This window comes from Corvus brachyrhynchos, unplaced genomic scaffold (genome assembly GCF_000691975.1).
Source record: "Corvus brachyrhynchos isolate BGI_N302 unplaced genomic scaffold, ASM69197v1 scaffold346, whole genome shotgun sequence".
Taxonomy (NCBI): Eukaryota; Metazoa; Chordata; class Aves; order Passeriformes; family Corvidae; genus Corvus; species Corvus brachyrhynchos.
The window spans coordinates 2,317,155-2,323,131 of record NW_008238644.1 but is presented as its reverse complement, the minus strand read 5'-3'; positions in this window follow the sequence as shown (position 1 = coordinate 2,323,131).

Here is a 5,977-nt window from a genome sequence, read left to right as displayed (position 1 = left end):
GCTGAACCTGTGTAGAGTTGCCAGACTGCAGTTGTGGCATTGCCTCTGCTCAGGACACTGGGGCGAGCTGGGAGGAGCTGAGGGCATAGCAGTTTATGCTGAGGGCAAAATATTGGAAAATTTATGCAACTGCTTAAATACAAGATGCTAGTGAGCTCTCATTGCCACAAATCATAACACAGCCTCAGCATCTGAACCAGTCTCAGGCACAGCTTCCAACCTCCAGCTGTTTTATTCTCTAGTACTTTTAATAGTTCCACACCTGTGTATGATTTTGTGTCAAGCACATACATTATTCCTTTTGAAAAAGGTGCCATATAAACAGGTTTCACTATTGCTACTGTTACAAAGTAGGAGTTGTAATTTCTTCCCAGAGGAGAATTTAACACACAAGAAAAATACAGCTTCCCTGAGTGTGGCTTGAAAATTTATGAGGACTGACATGCTTTTGTCCATGTATCTTATATTTACAACAATGTGATCTGTTGCCCAGTGTGATTAGCAAGTACCAGATCTAAAGACCTGACAGGGCTGCTTTTTTCATTTCTTAGAGGACATAAACCATCACTAACATGTGACTTAACATTCTTTATCTGTGTCCATGCCTGTGAAGTCAAACCTAATAGTCACCCTGCATAAAATGCACCTAGCCAGATAGAGGGCCTTTAGTCTCCTATGGTGGTGCATTGGCAATCTAGAGGATGAGGAAAATTAAAAACCAAAATATTGACCCATGTCTGTTCTTGCATTTATACAACTCAGGGTGAGTGTGCTGTGATTGTGTTGTATTTCTTGGCATTTATGAATATTTAAACCAGAATAATTGCCTTTGTATGCAGAGGATTTAGTACCTGGAATTCAAAGGAGAAAGCAAAATCCATTCCCATTCCATTTATTAGGTGATTAAATTGTATTGAATTATGTCAATTCATCTTCTCTCTCTTCATTTCAAATAACATGTTCTGTTTTAAAAGGGTGAAAAAGTGTCGAAGAGCCAGAACTGCTACCCACTGCTGAGCAAATGGAGAGCAACAAAGTGAGCAGGCTTGAGATGCTGGCTAACTGTGTGGAGTAGAGGTTTCAGAATTTGCCCTTCTTAACAATCATGTGAAAAGGATTTTGACAACACTTGTACTGAAAAACACCTCTTTTTTATAAACTTGCTGAAGAAAAGATGTATGTGGAAATAAGAACATGTAAATTTCCCAGTTATACATGGAAAAAAACAGACTTTTCTTTTTTTGGACACCCAAAAAGTGTGCATTCCTAGCAACTGTCTCACAAAGAATGAATTTGAAGTGCAGAAACAATACCATCTGATTACAAAGCACAGGGGATTAACAGTTATTGGCAATCAACTGGGAGGACAGAATTCATTCTCACTTTCTCAATTCACAAAGGTGAGAAATACATCTGCAGAAAATCAAAGCCTGTATTGATGATGTTCAGAAAAAGAGATAATTTTATTAGAGCAAATAGCTCTAAGTAGTCATGTGATTTTCAGCAACCTACAAAAGAAGCACTACATTTTTTGAACTATATTTTTCAGCTTCTCTCCCAACCCTTTCATCAAAAATCTCACCTCAGTCTGCAAGAATCTTTTGCTCACTGGCTGCACTTTTAAATGACCAGCAATCAAGATAGTTAAGCTACATTACAAATCTAGCCTTCTGGTTATGGATTTTTAATTACTCTCAATTACTCCTTCTCTTTTTTGAACCCTTATTACTTGTTTTTGCCAAACACAATCCCAATCCAACAGCCATTCAACCCAGCAGGAGTCATTCCATTAATGAAGTTTTGATCTGTAACAGCTTCTTTCATTTGCACTACAGACTATCAGGATCAAATCACAGCTGAACGATGCGGTAAAGGAAATTGACTCATGAACACTGTAAAGTCTGGCTTCCAGATAACTCCTGTCCTGTGACCACCCCCATCCCACCTCCCTGGATAATTCCCATTTCCCCACAGCTCTATCACAGCGGTTCTGCCCCGCACATTCCCAGTCCCCCTGCTATTATTCTCCTCTCCCACAGCAGCTCTCTCTGGTCCCCAGGCACTTCCCCTGCCACATTCCACATCTGAGCAGCCATCCTGTCATGCTGATTGCTCTGCCCTGTGCTGTGCAGGCGAGGAGTTGGCTGAAAGGCTGTTGGTTATATGGCTGCTATAAACTCAGCTGAGAGCAAGGGAGTACTCCCTGTTTATCTCTCACTAAAGGCTCTTTCCCATGTACCCAGCTGTCAATTTTAACAGAATATGTAGGAACTTAACACCTTCCAGATCTCTCTGTGCTATCAAACTAGTGGATATTTGCAAATTTGGTTGGAGTTTGCTAAAAAAATATCGAAAGCTGCTAGGAAGTAAGTGACTCACAGAGAGATGGACAATGTCATCATGAGTTGTGTTTCCTTAAAAAGCCAGACTAAATGTTCCCAGAAGAAGGTTACAATCTTATAAAATCACAGACCAGGTATGAATGATAGTGCACTGGCAGCCAAATCATCCATTTTCAAGAATGGGGTCATAAAAGAAGAGTTCGTTTGCTCAAGAGAAGTAATTCTGATGTGCATTTGCAGTAAAGTGAGTAAAGCTCTCAAGGTTACTGAATCTGCAGTGAGGGAAGACTTGTTTCCAGCTGCCAGGCTGCAGGTCATTGCAATCCTAAACAAGTGATCACAGTTAAACAGCTTATCCTGTTTATTCTGGAGTTTAGCTTGAACCAGAACAGAAAATCTCAACTACCCTTGAATTTTTTACCTGGAAACTGAACTCAACATCTCTATGTAGGCTTACGGCTTTGGAAGGCTGAATTGCACTTTGAAATTTGAAATGCTCAGCTTTAGGGGGAGTCATTGTCATTTTATTTTATCCACAACGTTTACTTCCCCCTTCTGCTTTTGTATCAGGAGAAGAAAGTGAGCTTTGCTCACCAAGAGAGCTCATGCAGAACGTCAAACCATTGTCCTCTAGCTGCACATTCAACTGATGTTTACATCTGAAAGTTCCACTGGAGAAATAAACACACTGAGCACAACGTTGCCATCAATTAAAATACCAAGCTGCCTCTTCACAAGACAGGCCGTGCATAGCTAAGCATCAAAATATGTTCCCGGTACTGTTATTATTATGATATGACCAAAGAGTCTTCACATTTTAATGCTATTATCTTCTACAGGGAGGATAATAATTTAACCTGCTTCAGTGGAGACAATAAAAATTCTTATACTTTTGCACATCTCCCTGCTGTCAATACTTGAATTTTTCCACATTTTTTTTCTTTATGTGGAATGAAGAACCATCTACTGAACACAAATAGCAACTAACAAGCTGAGATAACCCCATCAAAAAATAATTACTATAAGATCCTTGACTTTTTCCTCTCTGTCCTTCAAACAAAAACTATTAAAAGTTAACAAACTGAATTTTCGTTTTGACAGAAACACCAAACAATGCTTGAAAAGCTGCCCACATCTGTGAAACTATATCTAATCAAATTCACGCCTGCATTGGTTGCCTGGGTAACAATCAGACAGTTGCTCCTACAAACAAACTGCAAAGAGCAGAAGGAAATGTGCTCTAACTGGGAGCATCTACTTCTCTGAGCTTGGCCCTTGTTAGTTTAAGAAATAATCATATAGAATATGATCTTATTCACGAGGCAGTGGATGAATGGAGGAGGGATATTATAGACTGGCTGGCTCACTCATGAGGGTAAGGAAGACATAGGAAAGGTTGTAAGCAAATGAATATAAAAGCTCAGCTCCATTTTTATCATTCTCTCCTTTTCTTCTCCCTAAGAAGCACAGCATGGCCATTTGGAGGTAACTATATGTCCCTGCATAAAAGGGTGATTCATTACTTCTTTTTCAGCACATAGTTAAAGTTATTGTCTACATTCTCCCCTCACAGCACAGGCCCCCAATTGATCAGCTTCGTGTTAGGCTCCTCCTCATGACACACAGAAGAGATGGCTCTCAGGGACGTATAGAGATGTGATAGGCGCTGCAAAGGCCGTCGTTTCCACAGCAACGGTGATCATGCAGGAGCTCTGAGCCAAACTTCATCTCCACCCCATTCCTCCCCCCTTAATCTGACCACACAGGTTTCCTTCTTCACGCTCACCACAGGCGCTTCCGGAGGGATCCAGCCACGCTTGGACGGGTGAATGTCCCTCACACACTGAAATGTAGGAGTTGTACAGACAAGTATTGGCTTTGGGGCTCGCATGACTTTCAAAAAAGTCAAGTTTGTCAACCTCAAGCATTCAAAAATTATGTTTTAATAAATATATAAAACCTTGAGATTTGACTAATGAATATCTTTGCATGAGGTTTAATTTGACTTCTGGGTTATAAGACTTAAGCCCCTTTTCATACTAAGGTGGGCTTGAAAGTTAGACAGGTATTTTTTGGTGGTGTTGCTTTAAATTAATAAAATGTAAGCTGCTTACAAAATAAGTCAGACCCAGGACAAAAAGGATCTAAATAAACAATTGTTATGATAGTGGCATGCTATAAACTAGGCATATTGCAGCTGTCCTGTAACACTGCTTAAAAAAAGGGAAGAAAATAGAATAGTCAAACGGCTGCTCCTTATTGAAACCCAAATCAATTACCTGCTAAAAGTAAGTACTGCAGAGGGACATACTTGTGCTGCAGATTTCCCACACTGCTATGTACAGGCTAAAGCCCCTAAATAGTGCCTTACGTCATGGGTTTCAAGTTGGTGGGTGTAACTGCAAAACTGAAATTATCACGAAAAACAAATATAAAGATGCCAAGCTGACTTCCTGGCCACAGAAGCAGAGCTGACAGAAACAAAAGTAACGTGGGAAAGGTTCATCAGCAGGATGGTTACTTGCTTTGCCAGCAAAGAAGCCTGTTGCAGCAGCAAGGATCAAATGCTGGCTGCTCCTCATGGTCAGTTTTTCCACCAGATTCATAGGTCTGTTTATTTTGGGGAGTTTGCTTTGCCCTTAATCAGCAGTAGCCACACATTACATAATGCTGGACTGGCTACGTGGCACAGATTAACAGAAACCAGCTGTGAAGTAAATGCTTTCTTCATCTTTACACTTGTCACGTTTGTATGGCAGAGAGATTTTGTACAAAAAGGCCTCAGCTCTGTGCATGGGTTTGCAGGCATGTGCGCACATGTGCCTTCTCACCTCCCCCTAGTGCAATCAGCTGGCAGGAAGCTCCCAAATTCCCTTAGATCCCAGTGGAATTCCAAATCAAAGAGAGCTACTGACCACAGGACATTTAAATTTGACCAAACAGGGGGACTTTCTAAAAGGTTGGTAAAGGAAAGCTTCTCGCTCTCTCAAGCTTTGAAACAAGTCCGTGGCTGGGCTCTGGAGGAAAAGGGGAATTTCTGTTTCCTGGTGCCTTAGTTAAAATATTTTTTTAAGGTAATGTCAGGCTTTTAATCAAGAGAAACTGTCCAACAATGCCTCATCTTTTTCCTCCTTCTCAGACCACAGTCTACTTATGTGTACATTAAGCAGATTGTAAAACAGCGTGCCCAGGACTGGACCAGGAGCAAGGATCATCTCCTGCAGATACTGCCAGCACTGGGCCTCCAGCTACTGCAGCTGCTGCTTTGAACAAATGTCCTGAAGCAGTTGACTTTGGTGGCTGTTGCTGATATGCCTTTCCATATCGAATCAGATACAGAGGAAAACATGCAATAGAAAGTTGTGAACATGAGCAAGGAAATAACTAATGTGCCGTAAAAGCAGGAACAGCCCTCAAGTCCCCAATATTAGAGCATCCACCACATTTGCCTCTGCTGACCTTACCTAGAGGGATTTGCTATGTAAGATGAAGAAATTGTCATATATACTTACAGAAATCAGTAACATACTTACTTCCATATATGAAGTATTGGAATTTTTAAGGACTGCTTTTTGTTGTTGGTTTTTTATTCCAACTCAGGAAAAATTGTGAGCAATCTTCAGTTTCACAGAAGT